The sequence below is a fragment of the Triturus cristatus genome, chromosome 8 (genome assembly GCF_964204655.1).
Source record: "Triturus cristatus chromosome 8, aTriCri1.1, whole genome shotgun sequence".
NCBI lineage: Eukaryota > Metazoa > Chordata > Amphibia > Caudata > Salamandridae > Triturus > Triturus cristatus.
In genome coordinates, this window is record NC_140591.1 from 462,999,255 (window position 1) to 463,015,940 (window position 16,686).

General features: G+C 47.6%; 1 protein-coding gene across 5 annotated transcripts in view; it reads left to right on the forward strand.

Annotated features, from left to right (window-relative positions):
- PHF11 (PHD finger protein 11) overlaps window positions 1-16,686 on the forward strand; it is a 438,587-nt gene that overhangs the window by 372,873 nt on the left and 49,028 nt on the right. The gene's annotated exons all lie outside the window — the stretch shown is intronic.

A 16,686-nucleotide genomic window follows, 5' to 3' on the forward strand; every position in this document is an offset into this window, starting at 1 on the left:
CACAACACACAAGTTCACAAGTAAGCAGATATTCTCTTAAGGGGCCGTGCACATATGAAATGGGAGGAGATTGGTGGCAAGGCAGGGATCTGGCGGGGGGGGGGGAGGGGGGGGGGAGTTACATAGTTTGAGCTGGGAATGAATTGGTTGGCTTCAAGGTTTTGTGCATCCCTGTTTTGAGGGTAATCTGCAGGATAGCATGAAGGACAGGGTGTGTAGGCGGCTCGGTATCGGTCACGCGCCAGGTACGGCGGCAGTCTGCCACCAGCTGTCCATACATAAGAAACTGTCCTCTGGGAAGGTCGGGGTCGACCATCAGCTCTACAAATGAAAGCAGGTGACCATTTGCGAACAGTGAACCCCCTTCCGTGAGTGAATGTTCTGTCCATATTTGTAGGGTCCGTGTTGTGTATCGATCACGACCTCTGGGAAGGCCCAATAGCGGCAGCAGGGGGGATAAAGTGGAGTCATCCGCGACATCCTGTGTATACGTTTCATGCATGTGAGCGCCACCATAACGGACAATTCGACGTGGGCTTGGCCCCTGGTAGCCGCAAGCGACGAATCACAGAGGCAGACATTGGCCCATGCAGGATATATTGTTAATCTGTTGCTGCTGAGCTACTGTGAGTACAGTTGAGTTCCCCGCCAGCAATCCAGCACAGGGTCATGCCCTGGGAATAAGTCCTCTCTTGGGTAGGATAAGGTTACTAATAGGGTGACTGAGATAGGACAGAAAGGGGTCAAGAGGCACTAACTAAATATCAGACTAATTGAGCACAATTTTCATTACATGTTACTATTGTGCACGACGCAGGAGATAGGCGAGGAGTGGTGCAGCAGATAACGGAACCATCCAGGCTAGATTTTAGCTGTTTATAAACAGATCATTAAAAAAATAAACACATTCTTTCTCGAAGTCAAATGTATATGGATGAACTCAGGTTCATGGCTACGGATGCTGTGATAAGATCATCACAAAGAAGGAAGTGCATGCTGGATAAATCTCAGCGGGATGTGGTTATTTCCGGGCAGGAATGTGCTTTGAATTCGTGTACCTCCACAAACTTACATGTTTTGCCAACTCCTGTCAAAACTCTTCCAAATCAGGGAAAGATCAGATATGTATCCCTTTCCAAGTGCAGGAGTAACACTTTGTTCGAGGCATATGAGCTGCAGATTGTACACTTAGCATAGGTCGCCATCTGGTGTTGGGCCCGGATGTTTGCAGTTTGTTTTTCTTCTTGGACCGTCTTTGGAAGTCACGAGTTTGGTGACTCCTCCTTCGGTCCGTACTGCGCATGGGCTTCGGCTCCATCCTCAGATTGTTTTTTTCCGCCATCGGGCTCGGATGTGATCCTTCGTACTCCGGCTTCGAACTTCTACGGTTCCAGCCTCGACGGAAAATCCTCGATTCTTCGAGTTCCTTCATCATCTTCATCTCTCGAAGCGGCACTTTTTCCATCCCGTACATCGACACCGGCCTTCGGGCCCTCCGCGACTCCGGTCCCGGCCGATGGAAAGGACTCCGTTTAAAAAGTGCCCAAAATGTGGGTCTAAATTTCCCCACACCGACCTCCATCAGGTGTGTAACCTTTGCCTCTCTCCGGAACACGAGGCTCGAGACTGCCCCGCCTGCAAGTCTTTTCGATCGAAGAAAACGATCCGAGATCGAAAGGCTCGACGCACCATGGCGCACTCATCCTCGACAGTTCCACCGGACATCTTCGGAGACGACGCCGAAGCTTCGGGGCAGACACACACCGAACTGGGAGAAGACATCGTCAGCGCTTCCGAGGCCGACGACTCCGACCTGGAGGACGTAACACCAGGACAGCGGGCCGTGAGTACAATGCCCCCTCCCAGCCCCGCACCGAAAACCAAAGAGACTCCGGTTACTCCCTCGCCTGCCGGCCTGGGCAAAACCAAAACCAAAGCCTCGATCACCCCACCTTCGGGCCCGGTGTCGAAGCACTCAAAGTCTCACGGCAGCTCGGGATCGAGCCAGCCGACGCCCGGTGCCGATAAACACCACTCGGCACCGAAGCCTGCAAAATCCAGCTCGACTCCGAAACCACCGGTGCCGAAGCCTGGACACTCGGCGCCGACCAAACACAAACAGAAATCGGTCGGCACCGACGCTCCGGCGCCGAAACAGCATTCGACGCCGAAACACACGGAGACCTCCAAAAAGCAGGGCGTACACAGAACATCGAAACCTCCGGTTCCGAAATCGCCGGTGCCGACAGACGACTCGGCGCCATTGGCTCTGTTTACACCAGACCCTTTACAAAAGACTTTGTCCAGAGATCCAAAGACTGGCCTTTTGACTGTGATTACTAAGAAGCGTCGCCTTGAGGCTCCGGCTCCTCCTCCTCCACCCAAAAAGAGGGACTCAGCTACTTCTCCCCTTAGAGTACCCTCCCCACTGCCACCCCCCCTCCCACCACCACCCCCTCCACCTTTACCTCACTACGATCCGGCCCCATCCCCAGACCCGGATGACGGGGACCCGGACAATGACCCAGGGGACGCCCCAATAGATCCCACTCCACCAGGGACCCCAGATCCATGGGAGGATTATAATAACCCTGATGTACCCAATGTACCTCAAGACGACCTATACCCATCAAGGCCGTCTCCTCCAGAGGACTCTTTAGGGTTTCACCATTTAGTGCAGAGAGCAGCACACTACCATGGGGTGGACATGCACACGGAACCAGTGGAAGAAGACTTCCTACTGGATACATTTGATTTACAAGATCGTTCCACTGCTATTTTACCCATGCTTAAGGGTGTCACCAAGCACGCTACAGAGGTATTCAAAGACCCTGTCAGAGCCAGAGTACTAAACCCTAGAATAGAGAAGAAGTACAAGGCGGCACCCACAGACCCTGCATACATCAAGGGCCCTGCTCCTCTAGATTCCCTAGTTGTCTCCACAGCTAGAAAGAGGGCTAACTCCCAATCCTCAGGAGATGCCCCACCACCAGACAAGGAATCTAAACTTCTGGACGCGTCTGGTAAACGCACCGCCTACCAGGCTGCAAACATGTGGCGCATTGCAAATACACAAGCACTGCTTGCGCGATATGATAGAGCACACTATGATGAATTAGAGGCTCTTATGCAGCACCTTCCAGAGAAATACAAACGCCAAGCTCATGACCTGATACAGGAGGGCAAACTAATCACAAACACCTCCATTAAGTGTGCCCTCGATGCAGCAGACACTGCTTCTAGAGCCATAAACACCAGTGTCCTGCTTCGACGCCATGCCTGGCTCAGGATATCAGGGTTCAAGCCTGAGGTCCAGACATCAATACTTAATCACACCTTTGACCAGCAAACACTCTTTGGCCCAAAGGTAGACGAAGCGCTCGAAAAAATGAAGAAAGATACAGACACAGCGAAGTCTATGGGAGCGCTCCAGACCCAAGCCTCTAAGCGTTCCTTTCGACGCTCGTCCTTTCGTGGCACAGGTAGAGGCTCCTCCACCGATAATGCCTCTACCTCCTACAAATCCCCTCCTCAAAATACCTTTTCAAAGGGCAACCAAAGAGGTGGTTACAGAGGCAACAACAATAAGGGCAGGGGCAAAACCAACAATACCCGTTCTGCCACCCCACCCGCACAATGACTCCCCTTCGCTCCCCCCAGACCATTCCACTCCGGTCGGGGGCAGACTACAAGATTTTATCCACGTATGGGAGTCCATAACATCGGACAAATGGGTGACCCAAATCATTCGGTCAGGGTACTGCCTCGAGCTAACATCTACCCCACCCAATATCCCACCAAGGCACCGTCCAATGTCCCAAGAGCATTCCACACTGCTCAAACAAGAGGTACTCTCGCTCCTCCAGAAACACGCCATAGAGCAGGTACCCGACAATCAACGAAATCTAGGGGTCTACTCCCTATATTTCTTAATCCCAAAGAAAGACGAGACCCTCAGACCCATTCTGGATCTCCGGCCTCTAAATGCCTACATACATTCAGACCACTTTCACATGGTCACCTTACAACAAGTCCTCCCACTCCTCTGCCAGGGAGACTTTCTCACAACACTGGATCTGAAAGACGCGTACTTTCACATTCCAATACACCCCTCTCACAGAAAATACCTCAGGTTCGTGGTGGACGGGCAACATTACCAATTCAAGGTTCTCCCCTTCGGGGTCACCACTGCACCACGGGTGTTTACCAAATGCCTAGCAGTAGTAGCAGCACACCTCAGACGTCAACATGTTCACGTCTTCCCTTACTTAGACGACTGGCTCATAAAAGCCGCGTCCTACCACCAATGCGTGCAACATACAAACAGCACCATCCAACTGCTTCATCAGCTAGGCTTCACGGTGAACTACCAAAAGTCCCACCTCATACCATCTCACACAAAGCAATATCTCGGGGCCACCATAGACACCTCAAAAGGTATTGCCTATCCAAACTCAGCCAGAATCACAAGCATTCTAGCCTTACGCAAAATATTCCTTCCTCAACACTCTCTACCAGCAAGAGTGTTTATGAAGCTCATAGGGATGATGGCGTCTTGCATCTTCATAGTGCCCCATGCAAGACTCCACATGCGTCCACTTCAGGAGTGCCTAGCACAACAGTGGAACCAGGCCCAGGGTCAGCTGACGGATCTGGTGTTGGTGGACGGCCGCACACATCACTCTCTGCAGTGGTGGAACACCACAAACCTTTCCAAGGGACGGCCGTTCCTGGACCCGGTTCCCCAAGTGACTCTAACAGCGGACGCATCGCTCTCCGGCTGGGGAGCGCACCTCTTACACCTCACAATGCAAGGTCTATGGACGCCACAGCAAAAAACGCTCCACATCAACCATCTGGAGCTTTTGGCGATCTTTCTAGCCCTAAAATCTTTCCAAAAGCAGATTTCAGGCAAAGCAGTCCTCATTCGCACAGACAACATGACTGCGATGTATTATATACAGAAACAGGGGGGGACACACTCTCCCCGACTCTCCCGCTTAGCCCAGAGCATATGGAGATGGGCAATTCCCCAAAACATTTTTCTCCTGGCACAACATGTTCCAGGCGTACAAAACACCATAGCAGATCTGCTCAGCAGACAGACTCAACAACTACACGAATGGGAACTGCATCCACAAGTTCTTCACCCATTCTTCCGACAGTGGGGGCATCCTCAAATAGACCTCTTCGCCACCCACGAAAACAAAAAATGCCCAAGCTTCGCCGCCAGATACCCACACCCATTGTCCAAGGGCAATGCGATATGGATGAACTGGTCAGGCAGATTTGCATACGCCTTTCCACCTCTCCCACTAATTCCATTAGTGGTCAGGAAACTACAACAGCACTCCCTCACACTCATTCTAGTAGCTCCGACGTGGGCCAGACAGCCGTGGTACACCACGCTACTACAACTATCAGTGGTACCACATCAAAAACTGCACCTTTCCCCATGCCTCCTAACCCAGAACCATGGAGAAATCAGGCACCCGGACCCAGCTCAGCTCAACCTGGCGATCTGGCTCCTGAAATCTTAGAATTCGGGTACCTTAACCTTCCCCCTGATTGCATGAACATCATCATGGAAGCCAGACGTCCTACCACTAGAGCATGCTATGCCGCAAAGTGGAAAAGATTTGTAATGTACTGCCGTAACAATACAATCAACCCTCTAGATGCATCCATACAACACATCATATGCTATCTGCTCCATCTTCACAGGTGTAACCTGGCGTATTCATCCATACGCCTACACCTAGCAGCGATCGCTGCCTATCTACAAAACAGACAGCATTTGTCACTCTTCAGAGTGCCCGCTATTAAAGCCTTCATGGAAGGCCTCAAACGAGTAATTCCTCCCAGGGCACCACCCTCCCCTGTATGGAATCTAAATTTGGTCCTTACACGACTAATGGGTCCGCCCTTCGAACCAATGCACAAATGTGAGCTACAATTTCTCACCTGGAAAACAGCTTTCCTTGTAGCTATCACTTCCCTTAGAAGGGTTGGTGAAATACAAGCGTTCACCATACAGGAACCTTACATACAAATGCATCACAGCAAGGTCATACTTCGAACTAATCCGAAGTTCCTGCCCAAAGTCATTACCCCCTTCCACCTCAATCAATCAGTGGAATTACCTGTCTTCTTTTCGCAACCCCAATCTGTTGCGGAAAGGGCCTTACACACACTAGATGTGAAAAGAGCGTTGCTATATTACATACAAAGAACGCAACCCTTCAGGAAGACCAAACAGTTGTTCGTCTCCTTTTCTCCACCACATAAAGGCAACCCCATCTCAAAATCAGGGATAGCTAGGTGGATTGTAAAATGCATACAAATTTGCTATCAGAAGGCAAAGAGAACATTATCTGTTCCCCCTAAAGCCCACTCTACAAGAAAGTTAGGGGCTTCTATGGCTTTTCTAGGGAATATACCCTTAGATGACATATGCAAGGCAGCCACATGGTCTACACCGCACACATTCACAAAACACTACTGTGTAGATGTGCATTCCCAGCAGCAAGCTAGGGTGGGCCAGGCTGTACTAAAAACACTCTTTCAAACAGCTGCAACGGATACCGGTGGTCGCCGCTAAGGTTGGGTACTGCTATATAATCTATGCTAAGTGTACAATCTGCAGCTCATATGCCTCGAACGGAATATGCTACTTACCAGTATGCATCTGTTCTTGGCATGTAGAGCTGCAGAGTTGTACACGCCCACCCGCCTCCCCGGCTACCTGTATCCGTTCCAGTCCATCTTATTTAGATACAACACACATGGGTTTCTCACTGTTATTACTACGCTCCATCATTTCCCTGTTGGCGAAAAACAATCTGAGGATGGAGCCGAAGCCCATGCGCAGTACGGACCGAAGGAGGAGTCACCAAACTCGTGACTTCCAAAGACGGTCCAAGAAGAAAAACAAACTGCAAACATCCGGGCCCAACACCAGATGGCGACCTATGCTAAGTGTACAACTCTGCAGCTCTACATGCCAAGAACAGATGCATACTGGTAAGTAGCATATTCCTTTCCAGGATGGAAAGTAAGTTTCTGTGGGGGAATATATTTTCGCACTGGAGGAAAAAAAAGAACGTTTTAACAAGCAAATCTGCAGTTGCTTGGCAGATTACACATGTATATTTTACTATAAGAAAATGGAATAAAATTTGATAGGCATATGCCTGCAACAATAGCTGGTTTCCATGCCCACATCTGTAAATTCTTGTGAATTCCTGAAAGTTCTAAATCTGCAACAATATATAAGGTCTTAGATCTGTGGGTGCACTTTAGAACTTTCTTTAGTAATAGGGCTCCTAAAAGTTTTACACTGCCCATATTGGTTTTACATTCTTATTATTTTTCTAATTACTGATGTAAATCAAACATAGCAGCCATGGCACAGTCCAAAAGTTATGCACTCAAGGGATTGCAGTGCAAACACAAATTTAATAGGTGGTATACGAAAGAACAGTTACCTGGCGTGTTTCAGCACCATCACCAAAATATAGGCAGTTCCCGTAACCAGTTGTCAAACAAATGAAACGACTGAGCCTCAAATTGCATTCAGCTCCACATTGACCCCTTCCTGGAGTGCGCTGAATACGTGGTTATATATGATTGGAATATTTCAAATACATGAAAACAATCTAACAAGTATGTCCATATTCAATTCACATAAAGTAGAGCACAATAAAGTATGTAGTACTTAATGCAATAGGTACAAGTAATTGAAACTCAGGATGATTCTCTTAGTTCAGTCCACTGAAGACAGTAGGTAATGCAAAGGATACTTTATATGACTCGGATAACAGCTTGCAATATACACATATAGCAAGAGAGCACCATGCATGTGGGATGAGTAACCAGAAAGCTGAACATGTAGGATCCATGAAAAGTAGGCAAAATTGCAAAGCATCAAAAGTGACAACATATGAAATATACACTGTAATGGGATGACAACCAAAAAGGGTGGGGGTGTCCCAGTGTTGTCAATATTAAAAATGGTCCAGTCTCAATAATAATAATCAACATCAATATAAATGGTCATCAGATGAAATTAATGTCTTGTGGAAAATAAATATGCACACAAACACACACATATAAATATAGATATAACAAGATATATATATATCTTGAACTCAGTATGCAGGATCCAAAATCTACCCCTTGTGGGAAAGCAAGATCATGCCCAAGGGGACGGTAAGGATTATGGGTACTAAATAGGACCAAGTGGGCACCTCATCAACAGAAATGTAACTGCTGTGCCATTGTAAGCCAGCGGGCCAAGTACCAAACAGAGACAAGGGCCAGTTACCAAAAGGAGATAGAGAGCGTGGTCAAATCCACTGGAACTCCAAAAGTGAAAATCAGAGTTTCTGCATCTATCTATAAAATAAGTGGTACATGAATCGAATAGAGAAGTACTCTAACATGATTCAAAATACAGAAAATGCAGAAAAACATAGATTAAAATTGGGAGCAGCATGAAAAATAATTAGTCAGTGCCTAGATGCACACTGATTTACCTCATTTAATTAATTGCACACAACAATAATCCAAATGTTCATCCATCAGATATGTCCCCAGAAAAGTTACCCATTGATGTTTAGCTGCCAGTATATCTCGTAATCGGGTCTTATTGCCCTCCTAATACAGGAATGATACAATACGTCTGCTGTTATCGCCCATGATTAACTTTTTCTGCACCTCACATTTATATGGGGATTGGGGTAACCTCTGCCTCGGGAACGCAATAGAGTGCTGCAACAAATGAGGTGCCTCTCCCGCCCCTCTTTTCAACTTTGAATGGTTATGAAGGTGTCTTTTGGGAACTGATATCCTAATGTCAGCAGGCTGATCTTGATCAAGATCTGTTTCTACGCTTTTTTAAATGTGAGTGGAATTCTGGAGTTATTGGTAAGGGGTAACGTTGATGAATATATGTATTGCGACCCAGTGAGTTGAGCCAGTCAACACTATGCCGGGTAATTTGAGTGTAGAGAATATAAGCAGTGAGCCTGCATCCAGAAGTCTTTGTTCTATCACGAAATGCTTACAATGCAAAGGAACAAGAAACCAGTAAGCTGCAAATCGAGCCTGCGTTGCCAGATGGTACATGTAGAGGTATAGTAATGCTATACCGCCTTTCTCTAGATGCATAGTGAGGGTTACCATCTAAGTTGAGCCCGCATGCATGACCATAACAAGCATAAAAGTGTCATTCTCAGCCTATGGAAAATTGAAAAATAAATACAGAAACATCTGCAGAGCTACCATCTTACTAGTGTACACCATCTTTGAGACAGACAAGGTAATCTGGGTTTGCAGTTTATCCAATCTTCTCCTGTAGTTCTAGAGACTCATACACCCCAGCGTCTCTGCTTATCGGTATACCTAGACATTTAATTTAATCCAGTCACGACTGTAGTGGGAGCTCACATTCAAGACCCAACTCACTGGAAAAAAAGAGGAAGAGATATCCCAGTTGTTGTTTAAAAGGTTTATTTCGGTATCAAGCACATAAAACATGCAATAAAGAGAGAGTGTTATTGGCCCTGTATTTGCCTCTAGATTAGTATATAGTATTTTATCATCACCTGGGTCAAGTGAAACTGTTAGTGCTTTACTACTGACATTCATGTCTTCATGAGAATGGAATTCTCTAAGTGCACACGTCAGTGGCTCCATTGTGGAGGCAAAAAGGTTCTGGGCAGCCCTGTCTGGTTCCACGGCCCATCATGATTGTCTCAGATAGCCATCCAGTCACTGGCACCTGGGAAGTTAGGGCACAGTATAGTAACTGGATCTTCTAAGTATGCGATCTCCAATCACATAAGAGAGCAGACTCTTGAAAAAGAAAGTCCTTAGGAATGAAATGCTTTCTCACATTCCAGGAAGAGAGTGGCCAAAAAGATCTATGGACAAATAAGGTGCAACACAGCAAACAATGCATCGAGAGTATGCTTTGTGGACTGCTTTGGTAAAATACTAGACTGATCCAGTAAGCCTCATGTTAGCCATTCAGGGGTATTAGCCAATATTATGGTAGGATTTTCTTATCAATATTTATTAAGGACAGTGAGCTTCATGACGAGCAGCATTCTCAGATTCTTAAATAGTTTAATTAGTATAGTTATGACTGCTTCCCTTCAGTAGGAGGGAGCTCCCCTGACTACAGCGGGTCTATGTACATGGCCAGTAAATCGGATATATTACATCTATATTCTGTACAGAATGGTCCAGTTAAGCCATCCATTCCAAGTGCTTTACCACTAGCCAATGCCTTTACTGCTTGTTCGATCTCTTCCAGGGATAGGGCTTTTTCAGCAGTTCTTGGACTTCAACATCTACCAGTGCCAGTGCTACATCCTGTAGATACTAAGTTAACTTTGCATCTGGTGCCATTAATCTGAACACACAGGGTTGTGGGTAGTATAAGACAAAAGTGCACATGATATCTTTGGTGATGAAAGCCATCTTTACATCAGGGGTGCTTATGTGCTATTACAATCAGCCCCTTAGGCTTGTTTAGGGTCCAGGCCAGAGTTTTACTAGATCTGTACCCCTTGTCAAACTGTCTCATCTGTGCACTTCCTCCATTATTCTATTTTCAGGTCTGCTGTTTCATGGCTTTCTTATAGAGTGTCGCTGATATCTGGCAGTTTGCTGCCCTTATGCATTGATTCGCACCTTAACACTAAATCTGACATTTTGTTCTCAGGAGAGTCTAATTGGCCTCCGATTACTATCAATACTCATGCTTCTTTAGAAATACTCAGTCCCATCATGTAGACCATGAACTCATCCCATTTTGTCTTAATGACAGATAAAAAGCACCCCTACATTGAAAATATTTAGAGGTTAGTTTCCAGTTATCTGTCGTGAAAATCATGTCAATTAGTGAGTCTGACCTGAATTGCCAATTCCACCGTGTTAGAGCGGGATCTGGACCCTAGAAGTAAAATAATTGGGTAGTGGTTAGATGGTCTCCTTGTCAAAACCTTTGTGTCTTTCACGAGTCTGCCACACCTCAGGATATCAGCCAACAACCTATGCCTATATGTAGGGTGTTAATTACACTAAACATTTGCTGTCCCTTCAGTGCCTATGGAATATGGACAATAATGAGCAACAGTAAAAATGTTCCAAACAGCTAATCATTTAGTCTAAAATTACTTGCAATTAATCCATCCAGAATCAGTGAAGCCATGATAGATCACAAACTGTAAAAGGGAAAAGAAAGACAAAGATCACCATGTAATGAAAAGACTTGTTTACACATCAAAATAAAAAAATCCAAAGCATAAAAAAGAAGAGCTCAGTGCATCGTGTGGACATGCACTCTAATATTTAAAATTGTAAATACTTGCTCCACATTATGCCTGTTGTCAGCCGTAGTGACGTACAATTAATCAAGATCAGAAAGTCACAATTAAAACAATGATAAAGATCTCATTTATTTGGGGCCCCAGTGGCTACATCAGTTTATGGTGAATCAAAATTATGTAGAATAAGGCAGGAGCTCAAAGAGCTTATTTATTTATGTATTTGAGGATTTAAAGAGCGCACGGCTACCCAACAGGGTTTCCTGGTGCTGAAAAGCGGGAGATGCGAGAATTGATGGAGGTCAGTTGGCAATTAGGCCTGACTAGAAAGAAAGGTCTTTAGCTTTTTTCGGACAGCAAGGAGAGATTGACAGGTCTTCAGTTCACGTGGAAGGGAAACGAGCGGCCACCCATGCGGTTCAGCCACACTCTGGGAACTGAGAGAAGGGAGAGATTTGCCGATCTTAGATTGCGAGAGGGTTGATAAGGCTTGACAAGGTTACGTATGTACAAGGGGGCCAAGCCGTGCTGAGCTCTAAACATATAGCAAAGGGCCTTAAACTCAATACGCTTACTGGACAGTGGAGTTGATGAAGCAGAGGTGAAACAGAAGTGTGACGAGGCAGCCGAAAAAGCAGGCGAGCTGCCGCATTCTGAATGAGCTGGAGACGGCAAACAGAGGTTTTATCCGCACCCAGATACAGTACATTACCGTAATCAAGTCTTGGGATCACCAAGGCCTGCATGACAGTTCTCTGAGCAGCTGATGGAATGAGCCAGAGGATTTTCTTTAGCAACTTGAGAGTCGCAAAGCAGGCAGTGGTGACTCCCGAGACTTGGTCAGCGAGAGAAAGCTTTCTGTCGATGGTGAAGCCCAAGTTCTTAACCTTGGGGACCGAAGCCGGCAGAGGCCCCAGAGAGAAAGGCCAATGGCTGGATCACCAGAGCTCGGGATTGTTCCCCAGGATGAGAACCTCCATCTTAGAACCGTTCAGTCTTAAAGCATTTCTAGACATCCACTAGGAGATGTTCCGCAGGCCCAGTTTGAGTAGTGAAGGATTCTGATTTTGAGCAGGTGAAAAAATAATCTGCGTATCATGAAAAGATGGTCAACCCAAATTGTTCTGCAATGTCCGCCAAGGGGCGAACATAGAGATTAAAAAGCAGAGGACTGGGGGAGGAGCCAAGATGGCGACCGGGACGGCAGCGTAGACTCCCGGCTCCGTGAACCTCCGTATCCCGCACGGATATCCTGCATGAGATCCTCAGCCTGCGCTACGCGCTCGTATTCGTGAATGAGAGTGGCAACCGACCGTGTGACTCCGAAGTTTCTGGCGGCTGTACCGCCGGAGAAATGTGCCTTTGAAATTTGCGGCCCGTGCGGCCCTGGAGCCAGGACCTCGAGTGGACGCCTTGGCCGGGCGGCAGTTCAACAACAACGGCCTGTGGTGACTGGGTGGAGTCGGACCACCGGAGCGGTGCACACCTCGGCCTACATTTCGCCGTGGTCGTTCCTACCGCTATGCGTAGCGGACCGAGTGCATGCCCGGGGTGGCAATTCTGAGATTCTCCGGTGATTGCCCCTGCCTTTGACGGTGAGCTGCCCGGACGCCGCCCGTAACTCGCCCTGATTCTTGCGGGCTGCTCCCGGATTTTCGCGGGCGCTGGTCCGTGGTGGGGACGACTGTTGCCCGTGACCACGCAACGGATCATTTTTGCCTGCCCCCGGAACCCTGTTTCCAGCGACGTGGACCTTGAGGCGCTTGTCCCTGGGTCCCGGTCCCAATACGGGTCGGGCCTACCCGGCGGCCATCTTGTTATGATGAAGCCTACCATCCTGTCCACCGGGTCACAGCAGGATTGGGAGTGTGTGACCTTTGGGAGTGTGGCGGAGCGATCGCAGAGAGCTGTGCTGGGGTACGGCGACCTCCTCGAGGCTCTCGGTGCCCTTCATTCCACCTTGGTTCATGGCATCGGGGTCTTGGGGAGTAAGCTCGATGGTGTGGCATCAGCGCCGGGACAGTTGCGGCCTGCCTGTCCTCAGGTACACAGGGACTTCCCACACTGCACACAGGAGGACAATGCCGCGGCCACCCCTGAGATTAGTGAACAGCTGGAAACTCCGGACAGTATGCTTCCGTGTGATCGGCTGGCTGTGGGTCTGATCTGTTCCGGAGGTATTGGACCTGAGTGGGAGGTGGTGGCCTCGTCCCGTGCACGGCCTCTGGCGACCCAGGGAAAATTCAAGCAACAGTTGTCTACTTTGGCTGATTCCGACTTCCTGGACCTTGTGTGCAGTGCAGATCCTGGGGCAACACTGGGAAAGACGTCCCTCCATGATGCGGACTGTGTTGGTACTCAGAGACTTCCACCCCACCGGTGTGCGTCGCTTCCCGGTCGTTTTTGGACACTCCTTTACCTTGTAACATTGGACATGGCGCTGGGTCGAGGGGTATGCATGGGCAGATTTGCAAAGAGCGGTCAAGGATAAGGCTGATCCTTCAGGGGTGGTCATCTAGTAGACGGGCGGTCTCAGGGGTTGAGTGCTCTCATGGCATAGCTATTGGTATAATTGGTGCATAGTGCTCCCCATTTTTCTTTGGCGTGGTCGATTTTGTGCTGCTTACTGTTTGCCTTGGGGAAAACTTACCGTGCGGGAGGGAGAAGCCGGGGGCATGTTTTGAAGGCCCTCCTCCAGTTTATTAATACTCTCTCTACCCCCCGTCTGGTGGGGTTCTTTTCTTATTCCCTTTTCTCTGTTCTTCTATATTTCGGGTCTGGTTCCAGGGCGACAGGCACACTGCTGGGGGGGGGGGGCCGTACTCATCTGCAGAGGTGCAGGGTGGGGGGTTGGGGAAGGGGATTCTTTAGTCTTTACCCTTTTTTTCCATGGCCTCCTTTTTCTTCTCTGATTCTTCTTTGTTTTTCTTTTCTGGGATCAGTGTGGTACAACTCCTTTGTTGTGAATCACTGTTTTTTCATGTGTGCCACAATTTCCGGGGTGTTTTCTGGGCTTTGGGGCATGGGACTGCAGGCGCAACTGGTCATGATACTTCTCTACATCCTGCACTTCCTGTTTTAGCGCCATTGACTCGATAGATTGCCGTTTATTGTTTATGTTTGTTATTCTGCCTGCCATTTATCGCTGCTAGGAAATTGTTTGGCACCTGATCCTTTCGTCTTTCCCTATTATAAAATGAAAGCCTTCTTAATCCTGGGGTCCTACTTGCGCCATTCACTGGCCGAGAATGTATTAGCATGGAGATTCTGCTCCCCGAGGTTCTGCCTGTGTCAACATTGGATCTCTGTTGCTTTGATTGCTTAGCGGCCGGTCCCGTGGGGTTGTAGGCCCATACTTGTTATTGGTTGAAATGCTAATAAAGGTTTTTCAAAAAAAAAAAAAAAAAAAAAAAAGCAGAGGACTCAGAATCGAGCCCAGCGGTACTCCAGATGTTAAGGCAACAGAGTTGGATTTAGTCGTATGAGAGAAAAATTGAAAGGAGCGATCCTTTAAGAAAGAGATCAGCCACTGCAGGGCTACACATACAATTCCTGAGCTTTTGAGGTTCTCCACCAGAATAGAGTGAGAGACCGTAACAAAGGCTGTGCTCAAATCCAGCAGGATGAGCGCTGCTGTGCCCCCACAGTCAAGCTGCTGCATAAGGTCTTCCATGACCCCAGCAAAGCTGATTCCGTACTGTGACCAGGGCGAAAGCCAAACTGAGATGGATGAAATAGTATATGCCCTGTCACATGTGCAGAATATTTTGGAAAAAGTGGAGAGAAGAGCTATAGGCCTCACTTTGACCAGTAGAGGGGATCCAAGCCATTCTTTTTCAGAAAAGGGAGCACAAGAGCATGCTTTCAGTTACGGGGAAGCTGCCCAAGATTTAAGAAGGAGTTAAGGAGATTAAGAATTACCTCAAGGGCAGACTGATCCAAAAGATTGAGCTTAGATGGAGAGAGAGGGTCCAGTGGGGAGCCAGACTTGATGCTACCCAGAAGATTTTTCAGAGTGATCGAATCAAGTGGGAGCCAGGCATTAACTTGACAGGACATAGCTGAGGAAAGGTCAGGGGGAACAGTCTTGATCTGTTCAGAAATTTGAGAGGTAGCAAAGATGAAGTTGTCACGAGGGGAGGAGTCCAGCTCAAGCTCGCGGTGGATAGACGCATTTATTGTAGAAAAACAACGCAAGTTTGTTGCAGTTATGTAATGAAAGGGAGGGAGATGGCAAGAACGTGCAAGGCGCAGAGAGTTCGGTCACAACTTTAAATAGAGTTTTCTGGCAGTTTTGAGCAGTCATAATTTTATCCGTATAGAAGGAGGCGCGGATTGATCTGCATAGTGCATGATATTTCTTTAGTGCCTCCAGATATGTGACTTTGGCCTCTGGTGCGTAGTACTTTCTCCACAGTCTCTCCAAAACTTTGCATTGTGTTTTTTCAAGTCTTAGAGATTCGGTAAACCACGGAGCGGAGGGAAGAACTCTAGGTTGAGATTTGGTGGAAAGAGGAAGAATAAAATTTGATAGCCTCCGACAACCAGTGATCTACTAGGAGCTAATCCAAGTCCCGATGAGATGTAATGCAGGGGGTGGACTTAAAAATGCTTATTAAGTGCCTTCATATCAAGTTGCGACCAATTCTGTGTTTTTTGTGGCAAGACGAAGGTACAAGGCAAGAGAGCCAAAGAGGAATCAATGAAAAAAAGGAATAGCAAGGTGGTCAGACCAGCCAAGCTGAATGGGAGGTGCAGTGGACAGTGTGGGGAGATTCCAAAAAATAGGGTCCAGAAGATGCCCTGCTAAATGAGTGGGTAAGGAATTGATAAGTGAGAGATTCTGGGTCATCAGATCATCTAAGAGAGTTCGGATGGATTTAGTACTAGGATCATCGAAATGAAAGTTCAAGTCCCCAAGCACCGAGAAATTAGCCACACGGAGAACATGGGAGGTAAGTATTTCGGTCAGCATAGAGCCCCAGTTGTTAGGAGGCCCAGGGAGGCTGTAAATAAGGGCACCAGAAAAGGTGAACTTTGGGGAGAGCAGAATAGAAAAAGATAGGGCTTCACAAATAGGGATCGCGAGGGCCTCAATTTTGCAATTATAAAGTTTTAAAAAAAGAATGACAATACCTCCACCAGTTTTCAGTGGTCTATTAATGCCTAGTAGTGCAAAGTTCTGCGATAGCGCTGCAATTACATCCGGCATGGACCCATTGTGAAGCCAGGTCTCAGTCGAAAAAAACACATCCGGATCCATGTCAACCAGGAAGTGAAATAGGTGCAACTGATGCTTGGAAAGGTGCGTCAGTTAAGACTGAAACAGCGAAAAACCTTGGGAGGACGT